Source organism: Schistocerca nitens, chromosome 4 (genome assembly GCF_023898315.1).
Source record: "Schistocerca nitens isolate TAMUIC-IGC-003100 chromosome 4, iqSchNite1.1, whole genome shotgun sequence".
NCBI classification, from domain to species: Eukaryota; Metazoa; Arthropoda; class Insecta; order Orthoptera; family Acrididae; genus Schistocerca; species Schistocerca nitens.
The window spans coordinates 741,174,057-741,201,751 of NC_064617.1; the positions used below are offsets into that span (position 1 = coordinate 741,174,057).

The 27,695-nt window shown below is 42.1% G+C and overlaps 1 protein-coding gene across 2 annotated transcripts in view; it reads right to left on the bottom strand.

Annotated features, from left to right (window-relative positions):
• The window catches only part of LOC126252982 (ATP-dependent translocase ABCB1-like), a 251,623-nt gene that overhangs the window by 182,576 nt on the left and 41,352 nt on the right, over positions 1–27,695 (bottom strand). Inside the window, exon 1 of one of the 2 annotated variants that reach the window (XM_049954009.1) lies at positions 23,714–23,844. The exons of the other annotated variant lie outside the window; for it this stretch is intronic. The gene's annotated coding sequence lies outside the window, so the exon portion shown is untranslated. Of the gene's footprint in view, positions 1–23,713; positions 23,845–27,695 lie in introns of those variants that run through there. 2 annotated transcript variants of the gene reach the window in all.

The window sequence follows — 27,695 nt, forward strand, 5'->3', positions numbered from 1 at the left end:
TTTCCTCCGCCATTCATACTTCTCAGGTAATCAAGAGCACAATGAAACTGCACGTAAAATATTATTATCATCTTACATTTTGTATGATGTGTTCACAATGAAAGTAGCAAGTAATTAGTGCATTCCATTGCAACTCTGGATTTGCTTTTTATTAATCTATAACGAATCACCATCTATGCGTATGTGAAAACTACAAAAATTGCTCCTTTGTCGGACTCTGCATAAAACTGCAAATTTGTAAGAAAGGCCTCGATTCAATGATCACTGACACACAGGCGGCGTCATTCCCGAGCACCATGCTTTCTACCAGTGCTCTGCTCTCAGCGTCTCATGTACGGAGAGCATGTTATAATGCCGGACCTAATCTACTACTCCAGTGGGCGCACAAAGTGGGTGTCGTGGAGCTTAACGTCTCAGTCTGCGGGCTCCATCAGTACTACTACACATGCTCTCATGCCATGAACAACCTAAAGAGATTTTTAATTTAGTACAAGTTTTATGTGTGAGAAATCTGAACCACTTCTCTTCCTTTCGTCGGCCATGTATTGGAGCAAACCGGCTGTCAACCTGCTCGTCACCATGTGACTGAGGGATAACGATCTTTCCTGCGGCAGTGTAACCGTCTGTATGAATAGTTAGACATACAAAAGTCGCAAAAACTTAATGAGACGATAACAGATTCGGGGTCCCCACGTTTCACTTACGCTATACATTGTGCAAAGCCTTACGCGCTCCACTTTGAAACAAATAGCTCTCATATCAGTTTAATAATCATTTCTTTATTGTCATATTTCAATAATAATGTGTTGAAGCCACCTCATGTCCAATTTGGCTGTGCTACTCCCTTGTTAAGTGGTGCTGTGTAATGATCATCACTTATTTTTCTCGTGTTAAAACAGTGTACGTTAGTGAGAGATAGTTGTTGCAGAGATCTTTTAAGCTTTTTTCTGTACAGCTCACATAACAATCCTACCAATAAAAATTAGGTTGTACTACAGTTTTGTGTCAAAATTACAAAACAGATTTGGGACACAAGTAATGTCATATGTAGCATTTCAAGATTTTGAACATGGCTGCGCTTCAGCAACTGTGCATGCAAGAGCTTCAATGGATTGGGAATAATAGCCAACCAGTTGCGAAATACAAGTTTATTAAACCTTAACCATGTTTTCGACAGTTTTTAAAACTTCCTTCTTTGGAAGCTATTGTACCTAATAACAAATACTACGACACTGTGTGTAGAACAGATATGGTATCGTTACAATAAACAAAAGTACAGGAAATGATTACAAATAATTTTAGTGAAGCATACTCACGTTTGTGGAGGGGGGGGGGGGGGGGAAGCGCACCACTAATGTCGTATGACTAATATATTCTGAACGGTCAGCTTCATCTTGCAAGCAGATATTTCCTGCAAGGTTTCAAGCCTCTACTTCTGGCCGAATAGCCAAGTTTACTGTCCGATACTGGCCTCGGCGCCGTGTTTGTTTTTCTCAGAATTCTTTGTTCACTTAGAGTACGTCTCTTACTTGTTCTTTTACAATGTACTTTTCGCCATCCACTGTTAAGTGGCTGTTGAAAATTCTAGTAATGAACCTTCTTAGAGGGATCCCCCCCCCCCTTTCCCTTAAATTCTTAGGATGTTTTATTCTGCCTATGACATTGTCGTTTCTAGACATACGTGCACTGCTTAGAAGCCTTTGTTTACTCATTATTCTACTGGGTATTTTATAACATGTACCCTTCTAGTATATTTCTTGACACAGCTTGCTCCCCAGTACGACCTCTTTCTTTAGCATAATGCTTCGCAAGTGATGATGTACCACCCCTTCGCTCCCACTCCCCCCCTCCGACCCCCCCCCCCCCCGACTCACCCATGCTATCTCTTTCACCAATCTGCATTTGTCTAAATACTCGCAGTTTCTCCGTCACAGTGTGTCCTTATACAGTATTCCTTCATATCATGAGCCAACTCAATACTTCAGTATTAGGCCTCTTATACATTGATAATATTTCCTTGAAGCGTTTTCACTTTGACATTCATGCTTGTTGCAGTTGCGTATTCAGGCACAAGTGCTTTTCGTGCGTCTTTATGATACTGTGAATAGTTTGCTAAGTTTACCTGACACTGTGGGTTCTTTACTAGCCATACGGCTTTAATTGGCGCACGTTTTTTTTACCCACTCCCCTCCGTCTTGGTTCAAATGGCTTTGAGCACTATGGGACTTAACTTCTGAGGTCATCAGTCCCCTAGAACTTAGAACTACTTAAACCTAACTAACCAACGGACAACACACACATCCATGCCCGAGACAGGATTCGAACCTGCGACCGTAGCGGTCGCGCGGTTCCAGACTGTAGCGCCTAGAACCGCTCGGCCACTCCGGCCGGCACCCTTCCCTCTTTTAAACTTTTTAGTTAACATGTTAATTCTAGTTATGAATATATACCTCTGATATCACGCACATTGCTCATAGCAGCTAAGCGTATACAGGACGCGCAGGAGCACCACCTATCAGAGGCAACCCAAAACTAGTACCTCCACTCTTCATCTAGTCGGTACATCTCCCTAGTTCTGTACGTGGCGTACTCACACTCTGGATGATCCGATGCTACGTTATATGTATCAAGTGGCAAACTAGACGTTGTTGAATCCAATGTAAATGTGATATTTTTAAAAAGTTTCATGACAAAGCTCTCCAGTAGAGAACAGCTAAGTGGATGACAAGCGTATGTAGTAGACAGAGTCAACGACTCCCACATTGGATATAGATAATGTGATTCTACGTGAGTAGGCTCCAGTAAAATTATTTGTAAAAGTTTCCTGTACTTTTGTTTGCTGTGACGATATCATATATGTTCTACACACAACGTCGTAATATTTGTTATTAGGTACAATACCTTCTGAAGAAGAAAGTTCTAAAACTGTCGAAACCATGGTTAAGGTTTAATAAATCTGTTTTTTGCAATTGGTTGATTGTTATCCCAATTCATCGAAGCTTATATATAGGAGTTAGCTTTCTTGATTAGCAGTATATTTACCTGGAATCGCTTTGCCTAATTAGGCTGGTGACCGTCTTTGATTTACGTAGCTACAGTTTTATACTACAATCACAGTTACATTCGTTCGATTCCCGTTAAAATAACTGCTGCTCCCTGTCTATACGTAATCTTTATGGTGACGAAACTTTGTCCAGTAAATTTCCATTAGCATTCTATCACGGCCAAACTTTAAATTGATTTCGAAGGACTAACATTATTGAAGTGTTGCTCTCGGGGTAATAATGAGTAGTGTTATACTGTAATGGACTTTTCCCGTGACAGGACAAATAGTAGTATTAGGGGAAAGTCTTATAAAGGACGTTTTTTATAACATCTGGGAACTGATTTTATGGTTCTAGAGGAAGCTGCATAGAGTAAAACCTTCAGGGGAAGGCAGATACTGGAATGTCCAACAAATAATTGTTGTGTGTAAGTACAAATCTGAAAGTACTGTTTAATAAAACAAGTGTACGCTATACGAAAAGACTCGCACAGGTGAGGAATTCATGACGTGTCTCATCACAGTAGACGAAATTTGATGAAAAATAAATAAATAAATCATGGAGTTCATGAATGAGTGTAAGTTTTTAATCAAGGACTGCCTTCATTATACAGAACATGTCGTTTAAAAGCACTACGGTACTGGTCTCCATTTTTGACAACTACTCAAGACATTTCTTTTTAATCAGTTTTCTGATTTTATGGGGCCCACCATGAGTTTATTTCCCGTGCCTGTCTTGTCATATAGCATAAACTTTCTTTACTGAGCAGTAATTACGCCAACACTTATTTATTACATATATTTCAGAACCTGCTTTCCTCTATAGTTTTTATGCCCTACAGCTTTTTCTGGTGCCATGTATCTGTATCATGATTTCTTAACATTCATCCTATCATCCTGTTCCTTATTCAAGACATTGTTTTCAGGATATTCCTTTCTTTACCAATTATACGGACAACCTTCCCATTTTTAATTTAAGCAGTTTACCTAATTTTCGGTATCCATGTGGAGCACCAGGTCTCAAACACATCGATTTTTTTCTTCAGTTTCCCATCTATCATGAACGTCCTGAAATTAAGGCCTATGTTTGATACTAAGAGTAGTAGGCCTATGTTAACGAGGAACACCCTCTTTGCCTGTGCAAGGCTGGTTTTTATATTGTCCCTGCTTTGTCCGTGATGTCTAGTGTGTGTGTGTGTGTGTGTGTGTGTGTGTGTGTGAAATCTCATGGGACTTAACTGCTAAGGTCATCAGTCCCTAAGCTTACACACTACTTAACCTAAATTTTCCTAAGGACGAACACACATACCCATGCCCGAGGGAGGACTCGAACCTCCGCCGGGATCAGCCGCACAGTCCATGACTGCAGCGCCTTAGACCGCTCGGCTAATCCCCCACGGCGCGATGTCTTGTTCCACTTTAAAGGTAGCATAATTAGTTAGCTTCCTATATTTCGGGTTACCCAATTTTGATGCTAAGTTTATTGTTAACTTGGCTTCTGCTGCTCCACATTACTTTTATCTTTTTTCCGTTTACTGTCAATCTATTATGTGAGCTCATTGGACTGTTAATTCATATCGTAACCTCCTGACAAAAAGAGTTAAGTACGCAGAAGGCACGGTCGGATATCAATATAACTTCCTACACATAACACACGATCGGCGGGTGTGATTAGAGTTGCAATTCTTTGTGACAGCTGCAATGACTACCAGTGTGCATTCTTGTTGTTCATGTTTTGCCGTTGCTACCAGGCCTGGTGGGTCATAGAAGGGGGTGAACAGTGTCAAACGTTGAGTGATCACTGTGAAGGACGCCAAGGTGTCGTGCGTCGTGTGAGAAAGAATTTGAAAGGAGCCTCATTGTGGGTCTTCATTAGCCAAGCTGATCGAATCGTGCAACATCCGCATTTGTGGGGCATTGACAGCGGCCAGATGTTGAACTAAATGGGAGGGCAGGCACACCCGTCGTCATGTTTCGAGTCGAACACGTTTGATCATCACCAAGGAGCAGCGCCATATTATTAACCAAACACAGGATTGTAATTCCTTCACATCTGCACTTGCTATTCGAGAACAAATAATTCGCTACCTACAACATTCTTTGTCATCCCGCATCATTGGTCGGAAACCAACAGCAGCCGAACTAAGGAATTCCTGCCCCATGCGTAGGTTGCCGTTAACACCACGACGCAACCGGCTGCGTTTGGAGTGAATACGTGACCTGGAAGCATGGACTGGTGACTAATGCGTCCCTTAGTTTTCAGTGAGGAATCGCTATTCTGTACTACCTTAGGTGACCATAGTCGTTGAGAACGGCGGAGACCTGGTGAGAGGTCCCATTACTTCAATGTTTTGGAGAGACACAGGTGTATTGTTCCCGGCGCCATGGTGTGTGGGGACATCGCGTATGGTAGTGGCTGGTTGTGACTGAGAGATACTTGATAGCACATCGATATGAGACGGACATTCTGCGCCGTCATGTGTTACCACTCATGGAAGAATATCGTGGTGCCGTTTTTCAACAAGACAGTGCCTGTCCGCGCATGACACATACCTCTGTGAACTGTGTGCGTATTGCTATAATACTCCCGTGGCCAGCAAGATCTCTAGGCCTGTCCCGATAGAACACGCGTGGCACCTGCTGGGACGTCAACTCCGTCCCAGTGTCATCATCCAGAATATGAAGGATTTGTGAGGCAGATTGCCTCAATAGGGGATACAATACATTCATTGTACATCCAGGCCGGGGGCAGGGTGGGGTGGGGGGAGGGGTGCATAACAGTAGTGATAAGTGAGCTCATATTGCCAATTTATTTGTAAATTTGAATCGATTTTGTAATCACCGAAATAACATCAAATACCCTCTCAGCCCGTGAAGTTTCATTTTGCTTCCTACTCTACTCCTTGGCGTGTCAGGCACTGTGTATTAACCGTGTTTCGCTGTCGCTTATACCTACTTTTCTGAGAATTTCGAACATTGTCACCATTTTACGTTGTCGAACGGTTTTTCTAGGTCTGCAAAAGCGTATGTAAGTGTCTTGGGATTTGTTTTTCTTTTCTTTTTTTTTTTTTTAAGTTTTGCCTCCATTATCAAGTACAAAGACAGAACCGCCTCTGGTGCCTCCACCTAACTCCAAACGCATCGTCATCCAAAATATCTTTTTCTAGTCCATTCTTCTCTAAATTATTATTGTCAGCAACTTGAGTGCAGCACACGTTAGCTGATTGCACGGTAATTTTGATAGGTTTCACATTTATCTGTCCATGTTATCTTGGGGATTATATAGAAGATATTCATCCCAAAGTTCCATTGTATGTCTTCATTCTTGTAGATTCAGCAAACATGAAATGTCGACAGTGGCTAGTTGCGTTGTCGACTCACCTCATATAATTACTTTTTTTTGTGAGAGATAAGCGGTTTACAAACACGTGCCTCACAGGCGTTGCTCATTTGAAGCCCTAGTACAGCATGACATATGCTTTTCTTACAGTTGGTTCCTCATCTCAAAATATTGATTTTAGTATCATTTACCGTTGAAACAAGTGCAATCCTAAGGTGTTTTGAAACATAGTTTTATGAAATGTCAGCGGTCATAAATTAGCCGCGCGGGGTAGCCGTGCGGTCTGAGGGCGCCTTGCCACGGTTCGCGCGGCTCTCCTTGTCGGAGGTTCGAGTCCTCCCTTGGGTGTGTGTGTGTTGTCCTTAGCGTCAGTTAATTTAAGTTAGATTAAGTAGTGTGTAAGCCTAGCGACCGATAACCTCAGCAGTTTGGTCCCATAGAACTTACCACAAATATCCAAATTTTCAGAAAATAGTATAAGAATGTAATAAAACAGTATAGACCGGATAACATGCTATTTAAAAAAAATGGTGATCGAATTCTATCAATGGCTGATTATCCTCAGATCGTTACATACTCCTTGCTGACTGCTGGAGCTGGTCTAGGCTGTATGAATTTTCAATTGATTCTAAGGGTGTCACTGTTGATCTGACACCATGTACGTAGAAAAATACACGTCTAGAGTAAACTTCGTAGTCCGATCGACGTTCTGTCCACAAGAATTTGGTGTAGTCTATGGCTGAGTGTCGCATGATGTTCAGCTGGAATAAGTTATTCATTATGTCCATTCTGCATACCCTTGACAATATCAAAACATTGGTTCCCATTCTTAAGCTACTTTTCACAGGGAGGCGATAAAAGAGAGAAAATTTGATAAATCAAACAGTCTGAAGCAGGTAAGAAAGGCCGCAAGAAACCAACCCAAAAAGAATAAATATATCAAGATGCAGTTTTAGCTAAGTTATAGTGGACGATGTGACGTATTTTCTAACAAATGCATGCAATTTTTTCTTCGTTATAGGTGCCGAACTATGACACTTAAGAAACGAAACCATGTACTTTTTGCTGCAGCAGTGGAAAGAGCCTTCGAAGCGAACTTTAGTGACATGTGCGGAATCTGAGAATGACAAGATAGCGCCACAAACCACTGTAACGCCTTCAGTTGTGGAGATCATACATACGTCCTACTTCACCAAACGTAAGTAAACACGTAACTCAAGTATGGTTCGTGTGTTTATTACTGTGACTATCATATCAAGTGCTCGAAATATTGAGGTTGAGCACTGATACATGCTACAAAGCTGTTCGAGACAGACAATACAGTATGCTGAATTTCATTCCGACTTACCGCAGCATAAGACAATATTTTTGGTAGTCGTCAGTGTTTCCTTACAGATCTTTTGTTTTAATTTTCCATACCGAAAAAGTCCCGAAGTCTTAAGTCTGGTGAGTGTGCTGGCCATTTTGTGTTACTCAAACTATGGATCCATCTATCTCGAAATGTTCTGTAAAGAAAATCTGCAATTATCTGTACGGAATGAGCAAGACATCCGTCATGTTGGTAACAGATGGATAGTCTTTTGTCCAGTGGGATGTCTTTCAAGAACTACGGCAGCACATCTGTTTGGAAGCGTAGCACGGTTGTGGCTATTTGAGTCCCGTTAATAAAACATCGGGCAACGATGCAATTCTCGAGAACCCACACGTTGACAGAGCTTCTCTAAGCCGGCGTGGATTCTAAGTTGATCAGCAGTGAATAGATAGCGAAGAATGATGTGGCCCTTGCCCATCATTTGAAACCATGACTATTCCATAAACAACATAAACAAAATCTTGCCTAGAAACGCCACATCTTTTGTAGACAGCGTTTGGAGATCTGTTACCGATACCGAACGCTATTGTCATGAAGCTGTTGATGGAGTGAAATGTGGAAATGATGCAATGTGTTGTTGGTTGCATTTAGATCATCAGTTACTCTTTTCTCGTTGACGTAATTTATTCTTTACACTTCCAGTCTCTTGAAATTTTTTCGTATGATAGATCGTGACGGTTTGTTAAGATCAGGGTACCTATGAGCATACAACCGCACCATTTCTCTAAGTCTGCTGACATTCGCCATAAAGGGAAACTATATCCAGGCTTTTGACTGCTGCATAAATTGTCAAAGCCTGCAGCGCCTCACTAAATGTCTGATCGCAACGACAGCAGGGCAAAGACTAATGGGCTTTAAGCGTACAAATCATACCTCTGTTATTTGAAGAACTTCATTTTATCGCCATAAGTTGTTTGTAGTGAATGAATTTGGATGACTAGTTTTCATTATAAACGGAACTTCTTACTGAAACTTGTCGTCAGCGAAGTATTGTGATAGCGCGATTTTTTTTTAAATGCACTGCCCGAAAAAGAATGTGCAGAAGTTGCAAAGACTGTGTTCAAAGGAATAATATATGCATATCGAGGGGCTGCGGCGTGAGCGATTCATTTGTCATGGTTATCCGTGATGAGATGGTGCTTACGAGACCTGTCTGCGCAGGTATGTTTTGATTCTGCAGGCCGTAATGATGCCGAGTTTAGAAGAGAACAGTGTTTGCAACATTCATTAGTGTACAGTCATGGCCCGCCTAACGTATACGTATTCCTGTAGATCAACTTCAGCCACTATGTGTCTGCTGATAGCTGACTAGATGTATAGACGAGTTGCTGCACGTCTTGGGCAGAATGTATCGTTGCCGTGTCGCTGCTTTCAGCAGCGGTCTATGGAACATTCCAACGCCCGTAGACCTTGTTCTGGACGACAGCGTAGTACAGACGTGCACCAAGATGGAAACACTGTGAGAGCAAGAGTGGTCGACCGCAGAAACCTGTCCTGGCCTGATTGCGCGTGCTGTGTCACCAACGATCATTGGGAACCATCTGCTTCCAACAAGGCTTTGCCTCTAGCCAGGCTAGTATTGAAACCACGATACCGCCAAGCATGCCTGCTCTGATGTTGTGAATGAGTCGACTGGAGACTGGAATGGCACACGGCTTGTCTTCAGTGATGAGAGTTCTGTCAGTATGCGACCTCTGGACGTACCGTGCAGGGCGTAGACCTGGCGAGCTGCCTGTTCCAGAATGCTTTCGCCCGCGACACAAAGGTTCTACCGCCGGCTTCGTGGTGTGAAGGGGGTCCTCAGTAATAACTAGCAGTAACATTTGGTGTTTCTGCAGGGTAAAGTAACCACTGCCCGCTACATTGCACAGAGTGATATCCCCGTGCTAGTGATTTTCTTCGACAGGAAGGTGATGTGGTTTTTCAGCAGGACAATGCACGGCCACATACAGCTGCTGCGACGAAACATGTTCTTCGTGGTGTACAACTACTGCCCTAGACAAAAAGATCACCAGATCTCTCGCCAACTGAACATATATGGGACATGCTGAAGTGAGAAATTACTCGTTCTCCAGAGTCCGCAAGAAACATTGGGGAATTGCAACAAAAGGTACAAGTTGCTTGGGAAAATCTATAGCACGATATCATTCGGCACCTTTATGATCATTTGCATCAGAGAACAGACGCCCGCGTTGCCAACAGTGTGGAGTACACTCTGTATTGATGTGACTGTTTGGGCACTCAGTATTGTAACATGTGTGATTGATGTGGTCTGATTTATAATATACTCTTACAATGAAGAACTCTTCGTCACATTACTTGTCAGTAAAAGAACCTTGTCCTTGCTGGCGTTGCATAAGGGTATATTAGAGCTATGGAGAAATTTTAGAAAAAAAAATATTCTTAAGTTATGTGTTTGCTTACATTTGGTACAGTAGGGGAACCAAGTTAATTGTACCTCTTCTCCTGAACAGATTGTAGTGGTTGCGGCGCTGTTATCTAGTTACTATTTGATCAAGTTTCGCTCCTGTTATGTTCTGATGTTCTCTTGGAATTAAAAAAGTAAATTCAGTATAATTATCAGTTGGCTATAAATGTTAAAAATTACTTGCGTACGTCAGAAAATAAGCCATACTGTCGCTACAATCTAGTGATAACCGCAACCCAATACATTTACTGGTATTTGGGGTGGCCTGTATCACCTTTCCTGCCGAACTAAGGCGTTCACATTTCTACAACTTTTCAAAGAAGTACAGCACTATCAAAGCCTTTTACAAGCTTGACGTCCGAGTGAGCAGGCGCCTCACACATCGTGATCACGTGAATATTATCTGACAGCAACAACGCAGGACTTACTCGTTACTGTGTTCACTAGATAAAGCGATTAGTGCTTCACATGCAAGACAGCTGATACAGGAGGAGCAAATTTTCAAATCAGCAATCATCTGAAGCACGGCACAACTTTAACATCACATAAACTGGTGCATGAGTTTTGTGTTAACTCACCATTGTATACTTCTGGCTCGCAACAAAAAATTATATAACTGCACTATTATAAAAACTAACTGCACCATGTCGGCTTATTTATCCCTCCCACAGGGAATGTTGTTAATAACAGATAAAACGAAGATACGTCGATAATTCTAATAGATGAGCAGTACTAACTCGTGAGGCGAAGAGCATGTCGCAGTGGATGGGGCTTACGGATCATTACTGTCGGGTCATCAGTCGGTTCCATTTTGGGAATACGTTATTTTTTTCTTCCTCTGTGCATTCGAACTTAGCCCAGTCTATGATACTGCTATAAAATGAGTGTGATGTTGCAGTTTTTTTTACGTTAGTTAACTCCATTCGAAATGCCAAATTTAGGCTACGGTTCGGTACTTCACCCCCATCGTGCGACAATAGTACCAAGTGAAACGCACTTTATTCAGTGGCAACGCCTTTCAAAGCAAGTATGCACAATCAGTGAGAGCGACTGCTGTCCTTATGCTAACATGTAACCAGTTTTGCTTTCAAGATCTTCACTTCAGTGGTGATGCTCCATACAAGCGAAGCCGGCAATCGATAACTGATCGGTTACGTCACAGTGAAAGGTGTTCGTGTTTCAAACCTCGCTCTACAACATAATAAGAATTGGTTCAGAAAGAGGGTGACATACACTTTTGATTATATCATGCAATTTTTTTTCTCTGCCGATTTACATTATTATAAGTTCATACCCCTCGAGGATGAACTGCCAGCGATACAAGAAACCGCTCTTCAGCCACAAGCCTTTAATGCGAAATGAAAATGACTAAAACATGAAATTTTTTCCAATATATTAAAATAATTACATCCTTCTTGATGGTATTTATACAACATTTAACTGTTGATTTTACTTGTTTTAAACTAAAATCGGAAAACTAAGGTGAAGATAAAAATGTGTATATTTAAAACACGTTGCACAAATGGCAACATTCTTTAAAAAGGGGTACTGTACTTCCAGTAAATAGTTGGACCTGCACTGGAGAAAATATGGTTGTGGAGGGGGGGGGGGGGGGAGGACGACGACGACATTAGCTGTTCTGTGACATTGAAGGATGTGGGTGTAAGTATAGGGGTCCGGTGATTAGTATCTATGGGGATGGAGGTAGGTGTTTGGGATTGTGGGAAGGAGAAGGTATGGGAAAATATGAAGATGGAAGGCGGATACTGATATGAAGTATGAGAGGTGAGGAACATGTTTTTGGACTCTAGTTTGCCAGCAGTGTAAGAAAAGTAGAGGTGTTCATTGTCAGCGAGGAAGGATAACAATTTCATGACATAACAGATGTTCCATGTGGTGGAAGGTAAATGGATGTGGAGAACAAGACAGAGTGATTAGAGCTCAAGAGTTTGGGGGGAGTAACAGACCTTGTGTGGAGCGGATAACCAGGCAACAATGGCGTAGCAGAGGATAGGGCAGATCAACGTTTTGTGGTGAGGAGTACAGCTGAGAGTCACAGTTCCAATACTGGGCCGGTTAGTACTTTTAATCTACTGTGGGCTCTCTGATGGATGGTTAATAGGTGATTTTTTCACGTTAACAGCCGGTTGAGGGTTAGTCAAAGATATTTGAGTGTTTTTGGAAACTAAGTAGGACAGTTACAATTGGTTAAGTAGAAGTCACGCATACGGAATATATAGGTGATATATAGGGTGTGTCATAATGACAAAACCGAGCGAGATGGCGCAGTGGTTAGACACTGGACTCGCATTCGGGAGGACGACGGTTCAATCCCGCGTCCGGCCATCCTGATTTAGGTTTTCCGTGATTTCCCTAAATCACTCCAGGGAAATGCCGGGATGGTTCCTCTGAAAGGGCACGGCCGACTTCCTTCCCCATCCTTCCCTAATCCGATGAGACCGATGACCACGCTGTCTGGTCTCCTCCCCCAAAACAACCAACCAACCATAATGACAAAAATTGACGCCTTTGAAAGTTTACGGTGCTAGACGTTACCCGAACGAGACGTATCCGAGATAATTCTGAATGTGCAGCTGCTATTTGTCACTGACTTCGTTAAAAAATATTGGCCTATTTCATCATCATTATTCGGTTTATTCATTGCCGAGTGTCGTGACCTCATTTCTTCATTCAGTTCTTAATTAACTGAATCTTCGACTAGACCCCTGTACCCACAGCGATCTTCAACACTTCTTAATATAATATGAAGAGATAGGCCGATAATCTTCGCTTGATCCAACGATCTACTTGCTGCCCTTCCTCTTGATCTTCTGCGTTCGATGTTCACTCGCAAGTCGGTGTTTTCTAAATTACCCTCTTCTCTTCTCAAAATGTTCCCAAGGAACTGGAAGTATCTTTGACTGACATGGAATGATAAACTTCTTGTGATGCTAAGTTCTTCTATAATGGTAGCAATGATTCATCTTTCTGTCCATGTTACTCGTAATATCTTCCACACAGGGGAAAGCAATGATTCCACCAAGATCATCTCCGTTGTTTTGGATATTTCCCGGTTGTGCCAGATGTTAGTGAGTAACCATTCCGGCTCTGCTAGGAACGATTTCTCGTTTTATTTCTTTAACACACTTTCCTGTGTCACTGTTCAGATACCCTAGACGTACTCAATCATTCAGTACCTTCAGATCCTTTAAGAAATCTGGATTTGATCAAAACCTTAACGATTAATAACCAGTAGTTTGATCTTTTTCATGTTTATCTCTAGACTGAATACAGATAGCCGTACCGAAGATACAACCACAACGGAGAGGACAAACAACGTGTAATTACTGAAGAGGGTTGGTGCAAATGGCTCTGAGCACTATGGGACTTAACTTCTGAGGTCATCAGTCCCCTAGAACTTAGAACTACTTAAACCTAACTAACCTAAGGACATCACACACATCCATGCCCGAGGCAGGATTCCAACCTGCGACCATAGCGGTCTCGCGGTTCCAGACTGTAGCGCCTAGAACCTCTCGGCCACTTCAGCCGGCTTACTGAAGAGGTGCAGCAGCCTGTTCAATAGTTGCAGGGGCAACAGTCTGAACTTCTCACATCAGCCAACGTGGACTTGCTGCGCTGGTACTGCGAACGGTTGAAACCCCAAGGGGAAACTACAATTGTCTTTTCCCTAGGGCATGAAGCCCTACTGTATGGCTGATGGTGGCATCATACTAGATAAAATATTGCGGAAGTAAAATACTCCCCAGTTTGGACCCCTGTGCGGAGACTCTTCAGAATGTTGTCGACATTACGAAAAAAAAAAAAAAAAAACCTGGGATCCTATGGGTCGGATGAAGGAACATTAGATAGCTTAATCGGACAGATAGGTTAGAAAATTTAAAATAGGATATGAATAGGTTGTAGTTAGTTACAGGGGGAATCCGTAAAGTTTGGTGGCAGGAGAAACGGGACTTCTAGTCAGGTCAGTATAAGATTATAAATACAAAATCATATGGGAGTGACGCAGCGGTAGGTCTGGTAGTGAACAGGAAAACAGCAGTGCTGCTAAGCTACTATGAACGGCATAGTGAGTGCATTACAGTAGCCAAGATAGACACGAAGCCGACACCAACCACAGCCTTGCAAATTTATAATCGTACTAGCTCAGCATACGGTGCAGATACTGAAGAAAAGTATGATGAGATAAAATCAATTAATCATCTAGTTAAGGGAGACGAAAATTGATATGTGACGGAGGAATGGAATTCGATAGCGTGAAAAATAAGCCAAGGAAAAATTGTAGGTGGCTGTGGACTGAGGGAAAGAAATGAAAGAGGAAGCCGCCTGCTAGGATGTTGCACAGAGCGTAATTTAATCATTGCTAAAAATTGGTTTCAAGAATGGTGCAAGAAGATTGTGCACGCGGAAGAGACTTGGAGACTCTGGAAGGTTTCAGATTCGTTATATAATTGTAAGGCAGAGATTTCGGGACAAGATTTGAAACTGTAAAACATTTCCAGGGGCAGATGTGGACTCTGTCTATAATTTATTGCTTATGAACTGTAGATTACAACTGAACAAATTGCAAAAAGGAGATGGCACCTGGATACGTTGAAAGAACCAGAGGTTGTTGAGAGTTTCAGATGGACCATTAGGAAAGAGCTGACTGAATGACTGAAACAAGGGAAAGGAATGCAGTAGAAGGCGAACTGGTACCTCTGGGAGATGAAATACTGATTGCAGCAGAGGATCTAATGGGTGAAGAGCCAAGGAGAAATCCGCGGATATCACAGGACATACTTAATTTAACTGGTGAAAGGAGAAAATATAAAAAAACAACAACAAAAAACGAGGCCGGAAAAAGGGAACAGACACGTTTAAAAATGAGACTGACAAGTCTACAAAATGGCTAAGCAGAAATGAATAGAGGCCAAATGCAAGCCTATGGAAGTATACATAAGTAGGGGAAAGTTAGATACCGGCCATAGGAAAATTAAAGAGGCCTTTGGAGGAAAGAAAAGTAGCTGTATGAAGATCAAGAGCTCAGATGGAATACTAAGCAAATAAGGGAAAGCTGAAAGGTGGAAAGAGTACGTAGAGGAGCTCTCCAAGGGAAATCAAGGCAGTATTACAGAAAGGGCAGAAGACGTATTTGAGATGAGAGATATAACATCGCGAGAAGAATTTGACAGAGGTCTGAAAGATTTAAGTCGAAACAAGGCCCTTGGAGTAGACGACATTCCGTCAGAACTGCTGATATCTGTGGCAGAGCCAGTCATGACAAAAACATTGTACCTGCTGTGCAAGATGTATGAGACAGACAAAATCCCTCGAACTTCAAGAATAATGTAATAATTCTAATTCCGAAAAAAGCAGGTGGTGACATGTGAGAATATTACTGATCTTCGAGTTGAATAAGTCATCGCTGTAAAATACTGATACGAATTATTTACAGAAGAATGAAAAAAGTGGTAGACGGCTACTTGGGGAAAGAACAGTTTACATTGCGGACAAATATTCCTACATTTCTTCTGAATCCAGTAATCTGAGCAATACTGGTCCTACGACTCCTCTTAGAAGATAGATCATGGAAAGATAGACCTACGTTTACAGAAATCGTGGACTTAGCGTATGTTATTGACTGGAATACTCTCTTTGAAATTCTGAAGTTAATAAGGGTAAAATACAGAGACCGAAAGGTTATTTACAACTTGTATAAATGGTAGTTATAAGAGTCGAGGGGCATGAAAGGGAAGATGTGGTTGAGGAGGGAGTGAGACAGGGTTATCCCAAGGTTATTCAGTCTGTACTGGAGAAGAACTTAAAGTTCAGAGAAAAGGAATAAAAAGTTTGAGGTTTTCCAATGATATTGTAATTCTGTCAGAGCAGCAAAGACCTTGGAAGAGCAGCTGAAAGGAATGAACACTGTCTTGAAAGGAGGATATAAGATGACCATCAACGAAAGCAAAAAATGATAATGGAATGTAGTCGAATTAAATCAGTTGATGCTGAGGGCATTAGATTAGGAAATGAGACAAAGTAGTAGATGAGTTTTGTTATTTGAGCAGCAAAATAACTGATGATGGCCGAAGTAGAGAGGATATAAAATGTAGAGCGGCAATGGCAAGAGAAGCGTTTCCGAAGACTTCGAATACAGATCTACGTATTACGAACTCCTTTCTGAAATTTTTTGTATGGGGTGTAGGCATGTATGAAAGTGAAACATGGACGATACACAGTTTGGACGCAGAGAGAATGTGGTGGTGCTACAGAGGAATGCTGGCAGATAGATGGGTGGATCACGTAATTAACGAGGAGATACTGAAGAGAATTTGGGAGAAAAGAAATGTATGCCACAACTTGCTTAAAAGTAGGCATCGGTTGAGAGGACTCTTTCTGAGACATCAAGAGTTTAAAAACGTGTGCTGGACTGAGACTCGAGTCCTGGTTCGGTATACAGTTTTAAACTGTCATGTGCATACTCTGCATACTCTGCTGCAGAGTGTAAGGGTCATTTTCTTAACATTTGATTTTCAAACATGCAAAGTTTCTATCTTGCTGGTTTCCATTCAATGCTGATTGTGACAGGAGCCAAAGGAACGTTCGAAGGCGCCCTTTATTCATTTCCAACCACTTAAAGTCAGTGGTCATATCCATATGTCCAGCTGAACGCTACACTTCGTGAGTTTCTCGCTTTAATGAGATCCGCCTTCAACAGATGGACACCATGCTTACAGCACACAGGTATTAGTATCTTCCAATAAAGTACGCACATTATGTGCAAATGCGCAGATTTAAGGATTCTAGCCAAACATCTAACAGTATTCTTACTTATCATGTCGTATAGTGCCGAAATCATACTAACAAATGTGCAGAACTGTCGTCGTTATCTTTTCGTTTGTCAATGACAGACAAGTGAACCCAGTTCAAAACTGCACGAATATTTTTCCTGGAGCCATAAAGTTGGTAGTCTGTGTGAGACTTTTGTCCTCCCCCCCTCCCCCCGGCCCCCAGCGGAGTCAACAAGAAGTTAACCTGCACCACCTTTTGTTGTTGATCCGGTTAAAAGAAATTGATTTTTTTTCAGGAATGAACATGGGTGGCTCAAGCAATGTCTCCACATTGTTTCCCGATGCTCTTATAAATCTGCCTACTACTATATTCATTAGGAATATCGCAAAACAGCAGGAAACTGTACCCTACGTGAAATTCCAAGCATTAGTTAGGTAGTTAGTTGCTTAGATAGTTGTATACTGCATAAATCATTTGAACGTTCGTTTTATCGAAATGATGTAGAACGACTCAGTTCACAGGATATGTATAAATGATTAGTGTTAACGTTAATCAACCCATTGTTATTTTTGTTCTACTCATGCAGCTACACTTAATTTTTTTTTTTTACTTTTTTTTACTGGTTACCCGTTTTTAAGCAGAAGTTCGTCAATGGAATCGTAGGAGATGTTTAGGAGGAATCATTTTAAACTAAATTTAAAACTTGCTTCGCTACATATCAGACATTTTATGTTATTGAGCAAGTAAACAATTTTTTTGCTGCATATTTCACGCGTTTGTGAGCCACTGAAAGCTTTAATAATGCGTAATAAAGGTCATTTATCCCTCTAGTGTTGTAGATATAGACATCTCTGTTCTTCTCAAATTGTAATGTATTATTTACGACGAATTTCGTTAGCGAATACATGTAATGTGACGGCGCCGTTAAAATGCCCAGCTCCTTGAAGAGGTACCTACACGACGACTGTGGTAACACTGCTCACCTTTGTGCAATCAGTGCTTTATTTCTAGGTGATGGGTTACCCTAGTAAATTATTCCGTGAGATATTATTGAATGGAAATATGCAAGATATGTCAGGAGGTGGATGCATTTGTTTCCAAGAATAGCAATTATATGAAGAGCAAAAGTACTTGAACTTAATTGTTTGAGAGACTCAGTAATATACTTCTTCATTTTCAAGTCGAAGAGAAGAGTGTCGTTACAGTCGTATCACAAGCTCATATTGGACAAAATTGAGAACGAAAATCGGCCGTTTGCTTAATAGAGAACCATATCTTTCTCTTATTACTAGCTGGCCTTTGTGGCCGAGCGGTTCTAGGAGCTTCATTCTGGAACCGCGCTGCTGCTACGGTCGCAGGTTCGAATCCTGTCTCGGGCATGGATGTGTGTGATGTCCTTAGGTTAGTTAGGTTTAAGTAGTTCTAAGTCTAGGGGACTGGTGACTTCAGATGGTAAGTCCCATAGCCCTCAGAGCCATTTGAAGCAACGACTTCGCCGCCGTCTACGGAAAGTTAACTCCACTTCTATTCTACTACTATTTATTTATTGAAAATAAACGTTAGTAGGAAAACTGCAACCGTGTGCCTTTCGCTCTTCAACATATTCGTACAGCTCGCCCACCCTCGCTCCGCCGTCTTGAAGAATGCTAACTGCAAAAAAACTGTTATCCGCTTTATTAGGCATATTCCTACTAGAAAAAGAAAGAAACGTTACATCGGTATCAGGGTTATCAGAAACGGTGGGCAGACTCAGTTCCTCTAGGGCTTCGGGTGGGGCCTGCCCGGTCCCGGCAAAGAAATCACGCAGGAATTAGTCTGCACGGCGATTCGACCCCCACTGCATTCGGTTGCGAGTGCAGTGTTGAATGGTAACTCGTCATTGAACAACGAAGTGTTTAGAGCACAGAAGCATATAATAAGGATAACATGCGATGTTCACTCTAAAACCTCTTGTCTACAGCTCTTTAAACATTTGAGCATACTTACAGCGTCCTTACAGAGCATTTATTCCATTATAAAGCTTGTTGCCAACCATCAACCGCTCTTTTAAAACAACAAAAAATTAGTAAATATAATTCTATAATGAGAAATGATGAAGTCTGTCACTTGGCCTCAATGTGACACTGAGAGGAGTGAGGTATTCAGCCATAATAAGTCATTGACCACCTACTCAGCGATGTAAGAAATTTAATGGATAATAAAATTAACTCAAACACAAACTGAAATTACATGTGGTACACAACACCTTCTACTTAGCACAAGAATAACTGAGTATGCAGAAGTATGACTATATATATATATATATATGTGTGTGTGTGTGTGTGTGTGTGTGTGTGTGTGCAGGTGAGAGGGCGTGGTGTCGGGTTGGGGGGGGGGGGGATACAAGAGAGGGATATAATGTGGTTAAGTGTAAATCACTGTACAAATTTAACTGAAAAGCATGTTGCCTTATTTTCCGCTGAGAAATAATAATTGTAAAACTGATATCTTAGCGAGAGGTCTCAGTTATGATGTCCTGAACATGAAAAAACGGAAGTCATGGGATACCTCCTAATATATTGTTGGACATCCTTTTACCCGGCGTATTGCAGGAACTCGACGTGTCAAATACTCAACAATCGTTGGAAGTTACTTGTAGGAATATTGAGCCATGCTGTCTCAACAGCTGTCCATAATTGCGAAAGTGATGCTGGTTAAGAATTTTGTGCAGTAACTGACCTCTCGATTACGTCCAATAAATGTTCCATGGGTTTCAGATCGGGCGACCTTGGTGGCCAAATCATTCGCTCGAAATGTCCAGAGTATCCTTCAAATCAGTTGCTAACAACTGTGGCCCAGTGACATGGCACATTGCCACCCATAAAAATTCCATCGTTGTTTTGGAACATGAAGGCCAGGAATGGCTGCAAACGGTCTCCATGTAGCCGAACAGAACCATTTCCAGTCAACAATCGGTTCATTTGGACCAGAGGATCCAGTCCTTTGCGTGTAAACTCTGCCCATACCATTAAGGAGCCACCACCAGTTTGCACAGTACCCTGTTGACACCTTGGGTACATGGCTTCGTGGGGTGTGCGTCACACTCTAATCCTCCCATCAACTCTTAGCCACTGAAATTGGGACTCATTAGACCAGGCCACGATTTTTCAGTCTTCTAGGGTCCAAATGACATGGTAGCGAACCAAGGAGAGGCGCCGCTGGCGACGTTCTGTCAGCAAAGGCACTTGCGTCAATCATCTGCTGCCATAGCCAATTAACGTAAAATTTCGCAGCACTGCCCTAACGGGTACGTTCTTTGTACGTCCCACATGGATTTCTGCGGTTATTTCACGTAGTGTTGCCTGTCTGCTAGCACTGACAACTCTACCCAAACGCCGCCGCTCTCGGTCCTTTAGTGCAGCCCGTCGGCAACTGCGCTGTCCGTGGTGAGAATTTATGCCCGAAATTTGGTATTCTCGGCACCATTTCGACACTGTGGAGCTCGTAAATCGACTTCCCTAATGATTTTCTAAATGGGATGTCCTATGTGTCTTGCTCCAACTACCATTCCACGTTCAAATTACTGTCGTGCAACTATATGAAAGTCGGTAACCTTTTCACATGAATCACCTGAGTATAAATGACAGCTCCGCTAATTAACAGTCTTTTCACACCTTGTGTACACGATACTGCCGCCGTCTGTGTAGGTGCATATTGCTGTCCCGTAACTTCTGTCACCTCAGACACATTAGTAAGCCGCCATCCCGGAAGCTGATAGCAGTTGCACGCTACCGATCTAACGACTTCCAGGGCCACCAAAAACTATGGTTTTCATTATTTCGCACAGTTATTGACCAAATTTAAATATTAAAAATGTTGTTATAATCCACTCATTAAGAGATATCATCTTATTTGTAATGTTAAAGCAGTTAGACAAGTATTACAGTTGTAAACTGTATGTTTGTCTCGAGGCATTGTAACTGATGACTCGCAAATGCCAGGACCGTATTCCTCCACTTTGAGAATGAGAGCACTTAGCGACTTCCAACAAACTTTACATATTATTGAAATCCTTTACGAAACTTTTTCTCCTTGACAGCGCTCTTTAAGTGATTAAATGAAAGAATTTCATCGCTTAATACATTTCATTTGTTCATGCAGTAAAACTGCAACATGAGACATGACGTTATAATTTGCTGCTCCATGACTATTAATTCTTTTCGCAACACAGTTGACAGACAGTACCTGTATACACCACTGAATATACTCGCAAAATTATATCATTGTACGACGCATAGTTCAGGAAAAATTAAGTCTTAGAGATGCGTGAAAAATCTTGTTTTTGTTTAGAACGGCCCGAAAATTACCCGGACTATATTTATCCAGTGATTCATAATGAGGGCACTTGGAGAGTTCTTCAAACGTTAAGCATAAGTTCAAGCATTTTCCAAAGTTACCTCATTTACAAGCTTAAAGTAAAGTTTAACAGATAAACTGATTTGCAATCAGACGTTTAAAACTGTTTTGTGAGTGGGAGTTCGATTCCAGGATTCAAATTAAGATCAACTGCTAGCACGAGTTACTTGGATGTAAATATTGTCTATACAGCGAGGTTTCTTAAATCCTCCGGTCCATATTGTATACGAGCTGGGCTCCTTTCGGAGTATGCTGATACAACAGCTCTAATCTTAGCAATCAACACAACGGCTCGCTAATCGAAAAGTACGCAGGTCACATCAATGCTCAAGAAACGTTAAGGAGTAATTCTCTGATTTACACACGCATATCACTAACGTCCATTTGAAATTGGATTTTGGAGCATATAATGTGTTCGAACATCGTAAATTACCACAAAGAAAACGATTTATTGACAAACAGCCGACAAGAATTCAGAAAATATCGTTCTCATGAAACACAACTGGTTAACTATTCTCACGAAGTAATGTGATAGCCACAGGCGATGTCAAATTGATTCCATATTTTTAGGTTTCCAGAACTTTTTTGACATTGTTCCTCATAGTCGACTTCTAATCAAATTGCTTGCAGACGGAGTATCGTCTGAGTTGTGCAGCTGGATTCGTAACTTCCTGTCAGAAAGGTCAGGGCGAAAGGCATCAGTAAAGCCGATATAATATCTGTCGTTCGCCAAGGAAGTATTGCAGGTCCCCTGCTATTCCTAGTCAGTGTAAATGATTTAGGAGCAATATGAAGCCGGCCGCTGTGGTCGAGCGGTTCTAGGCACTTCAGTCCGGAACCGCGCTGCTGCTACGGTCGCAGGTTCGAATCCTGCCTCGGGCATGGATGTGTGTGATGTCCTTAGGTTAGTTAGGTTTAAGTAGTTCTAAGTTCTAGGGGACTGATTACCGCAGATGTTAAGTCCCATAGTGCTTAGAGCCATTAGAGCAATATGAACAGCCCTCTTAGATTGTTTGCATATGCCACTGTCATTCACCGCCTTGTACTGTAAAATCATCAGATGATCAAAACCAGTTGCAAAATGATTTAGACAAGATATGTGTATTGTGTGGAAAGTGGCAATTGACTCTAAATAATCCACGGAAGTAATAAAAGACATCCGATAAATCAGATAAATCAGACAAATCTAAAAGCTGTAAACTCAGCTAAATACTCAGGGTTACAGTTACCAATAACTTAAATTAAAACCATCACATAAATAATGTTGTGGGGAAAGCAAACCAGAGGCTCCGATTTGTTGGCAGAAAACTTAGAAAGGGCAACAGGCCTGCAAAAGAGACTGCTTGTACTACAGTTGTCCGGCTTCTACTGGAGTACTGCTGAGCAGTATGGGATCCGCATCAGATGCAACCGACAGAGTACATTGAAAACATTCAAAGAAGGGGAGAGAGTGTCTCGACATGTTACGTGAATTAAGATGGCAATAATTAAAACAAAGGCGTTTCTCATTGCAGCAGAATCGTAACATTAAATTTCAGTCACCATCTTTCTCCTCCGAATGTAAAAATATTTTGTTGGCGCCCACCTGCACAGGGAGAAATGATTATCAGCATAAAATAAGAGGAATCAGACCTGACACGAAAATATTTAAGCGTTCGTTTTTCCCACGCGCTGTTCAAGAGTAGAACGGTAGCGAAATACCTTGAAGGTGGTTCGATTATCCTCTGCCAGTCATTTAATTGTGAATTGCAGAGTAATCATGTAGACAGAGATGTACTAGAAAACCTTACAGTTTAATATGGAATCTGATCTACGGTGCAACATCGTTATTTCTACACACACACACACCTACCAACCAACACACACACACCCACACACACACGTATACACACACCACGCACACACAGCACTACCAAAATTGAACGTCGTCTTAAGCGCCAAATGAAAAATCCTGGAACAAATACAGGAATCAAAAGCCCAACCATCCGATTTGCAGTGCAGCACCTTGACATGCGGCCACAAGAAATCGCAGAGTATTCGTCAGTCTTCAAATCTTTCAGCACATTACTCCGATAGGCATTACCCTATTGGAAACGCTGTTAACTTCCGGCCTGAGAACTGTCTCTCTCTACAGCTATAGTGTGACTTACAGATTGTCGATTCCGAATATTGGAGCAATTTCATGTTTTCACATACGCACATTTTTGCGAAAGGTGAAAGTTATACCAGTTTATAGAAAAAACCTTATTAGGTTGACCCGAGAATGGAATACCAGACTTTTACAATGGTGAACATTTTTCCACATACAACTAATGTACAGATGCTCAGCAAGCTACATACCACGGCCGTCGTTGAGAACAACTGGAGAGCAACACGGCAGAACACTAGCTCTGTTTTGATGCCCGCTGCGGCAGTTCAAACGCTTAAAAGCGCGCACACTGGAAGTGACGTACCGTAATCCGTAGCGCGTGATAGCGCTGTTTGCCCCACCACGCCGCTCTGTCAACAACGGATTCTCTCTGACCTTCCTTTTCCATCGTCACCTTGACGCTATCGCATTTACTCCGTTGCCGGCATCTGAATATACCGTAGACAATGAGTCATGCCGCTGGCTTTTCTACACCGTTGCACCAAATCGCTTATGGCGCGAGACTGCTAAAGCCCGTAAAAGGGCGTCCCTCTCGGGGTCACATGAGTCTACGTCACTTATCAGACACGTAGTATCTGAAAGGACGATACGACCGCACAGTCTAACGGAACCTCATATGAAGCAGTATATACGGCAATAAATTTTTGCTGTCGCTACTATCAAGCGCGGACAGAAGACCCGAAACATCGTAATCCTGGAGCATTCATTTATCATTCATCAGCAGTGTGTTTCAGGATGAATACTACCTAAGGAGCAGTGGCATATATACATTCAGATTAAACATATCCTATACCGAAGAGCGAAAGAACCGGTACACCAGCGTAACATCATTTAGGGCTCCCGCGAGCACGCACAAATGCCGCAGCATGACGTGTCATGGACTAGACTAATATCTGAAGTAGTGCTGGAGGGAACTGACACCAGGAATCCTGCAGGGTTGCCATAAACCCGTAAGAGTGCGACGGGTGGAGATCTCTTGTAAATAGCACGTTGCATGGCATCCCAGATACGCTCATTAATGTTCATATCTGGGGAGTTAGGTGGCCAGTGAAAGTGTTTAAACTCAGAAGAGTGTTCCTGGAGCCTTTCTGTAGCAATTATGGCCGTGTACGGTGTCGCATTATTCTGCTGGAATTGCTCAAGTCCGTCGGAATGCACAATGGACACGAATGGATGCAAGTGATCAGACAGGATGCTTACGTACGTGACACTTGTCAGAGTCGTATCTAGACGAATCAGGGGTCCCATATCATTCCACCTACACACTCGGCACACCATTAGAGAGTATCGACCAGCTTCAACAGTCCCCTGCTGGCATGCAGGGTTCATGGATTCACGAGGTTGTCTCCATACCCGTACACGTCCAACCGCTGGATACAATTTGAAACGAGACTCGTTCAACCACGCAATATGTTTCCATTCATCAACGGTTCAATGTAGGTGCTGATGGGCCCAGGCGAGGCGTAAAGCTTTGTGTCGGGCAGTCATCAAGGACACATGAGTAGCCCTTCGGCTCCGAAAGCCAATATCGATGTTGTTTCGTTGAATGGTTCGCACACTGACACTTGTTGAGGCCCGGCACTGGAATCTACAGCAATTTGCGGAAGGGTTGCACTTCTGTCACGTCGAAAGATTCTGTTCAGGCGTCTTTGGTCCCGTTCTTGCCGGATCTTTCCCCGCCACAGCGATGTCGAAGATTTGATGTTTTACAGGATTCCTGATATTCACGGTACACTCGTGAAATGGTTGCATGGGCGAATCCCCACTTCATCGCTACCTAGGAGATGCTGTGTCCCATCGCTCGTGCGCCTTTTATAGCACCACGTTCAAACTTACTTAAATCTCGATAACGTGCCACAGTAGCAGCAGTAATCGATCCAACAACTTCGCCAGGCACTTGTTGTCATATAGACTTTGCCGATCGCAACGCCGTATTCTGCGTGTTTACATGTCTCTGTATTTGAATGTACAATACCAGTTTCTTTGGCTCTCCAGTGTATTTCACAGCAGCTTGAAAGTTGTGCAAGAAAGGTACAGTCGTGCTCAAAAGTATCCGAACGACCTGAATTGCATTTCGCCTGATTAGCATGCAACTCACATAACGCAGCTATCTAGCAGGTCCTCTAATCGCTCCTTGGTACAGTCGTTTCACTATTGAAAATGGTACCAACAAGTCACCACAAGAAAACACTGCTCTGTATCGTAATAACTCAAAATGTAAAGTAATACCACGATACTAGATATATCAGGCAACACCTTATCACAGAGAAGACTGACCTTAAGGCTTGAAAGCTCACATTTATTGCAATAAATGACATACCTGACATGTTACCACTCTCATTATTACGTCAGATAGGTAATTCACGTAGTAAGTTCGTCGTATTCATGATTTCCTTTTCAAAGTAACATACGATACTTGTTATTTAACATAATATTGACATTAAAAATTTGAGAATATGTATGAACTTCAAATGACATGACGAACCGTCTTGTTCTGCATATGGATTGAAACCCAGGTCATGCAGACTAAGATTTCCTGACTGACGGAAACTAACAGTCATTCCTGACTAGTCATACAGACAGTGATATACCTCGATTTTAGACAGTATCGGTTAGCGATACGCAAACGTTTTTAACGGACGCGGTTTCCTACCCAGCATTTATTGTCCCCGTTAACAAACTACGAGAGATGTTAAATATTGCTTCTTCACATGTAACTTACTTGAAATGCCGTGAGGTAAATCTATGTGCTCGACAGGTATTCGAAACCAGAACCTAATCGGATTGTTATCGAAGGACAATCAACTGTGACATATCGGATTTTCTCGGCAGTAGCTAGATGTTTTAACTGAAATGACGAGACTAAACGCCGGCAGGAGTGGCTGTGCGGTTCTAGGTGCTACAGTCTGGAGCCGAGCGACCGCTACGGTCGCAGGTTCGAATCCTGCCTCGGGCATGGATGTGGGTGATGTCCTTAGGTTAGTTAGGTTTAATTAGTTCTAAGTTCTAGGCGACTGATGACCTCAGAAGTTAAGTCGCATAGTGCTCAGAGCCATTTTTGACGAGACGAAACATTAATTTTTCCCTTCCCAGGACTCCAACCCGGCACCTATCGCTGTTATATTATAGAGAAAACGAACGTTAATTATGGGTTTGTTACACCAGCAGCGATATGTGAGCATGTTTGAACTAGTAATAAGATGACGAAGAGTTCAGTGCTAACTGGGAATCTAACCCCACACATATCGTTATTGACTACACACAAACGACGTCAGCTACCGAATTTTTCTCCACCAGCAGCTCGGAATAACATCCTTGAATTTACAGTGATCTCGCAAATAGTTTTATGTCTAACTGAGAGTCAAAAACGTCAGATATCATTAGTGTTGACAACGAATGAAAATGCGTTAAAAATCAAAATTATTATCCCCCAGCAGATAGGTATTCTCATGCTAGAGCTTTATAATTCACAATGAAAACCTTAGTACCGGGCCAGGATTCAAACCCATTCATGCGCAAAATGTGGAGATGTTGAGGAATCTGCAGTTTTGAACAAACAACAAATTGTAGTCGAGCTTTATTGTCACGAAGGGATTAAATTCCGCGTTAAGGGCGGTCTGAGTTACATTCCCAGTTCAGAACCAATTACATCGGCATACAGAAGCTCAAATAAAAGATGGAATAAGTGTCCTGTGACCCTACATAGCGTTTGTTTCGTCACTAGAAATATATGACTAGTATAAGAAAGCCTAACTTTATTGCGGTTCAACCTAACGTCTACTTGGTAGAGGAATAATATGTTTAATGTGAATTTAAGACCACAATGCCATTATACCTTCTTCATTTGATGTAGCTAGAAGCAAATAGAATCGGTCTCCCTTTCAAAAAGCATTGGCAGAAGTTGGAATCGAACCTAGACCGTCAGTATAGGAACCTATCAGCAATCCAACAGACCACCAACCCCTCTACTCTGTCACTCACTTTTCTATCATAACACCGATGCGGCACAGTCGATGAGAATTCTGACACACAGGTTCCCTGTAGTGGTTTGCAGCACGTTCAGTACATTCATTTACTTGGTTCACCGAATCGCCATGAACTAGCTGCCTCGGCTATCCAGTGCACATATTCGACTCTATTTTGTAATCACCGAAATTAAATAACGTAACTGCC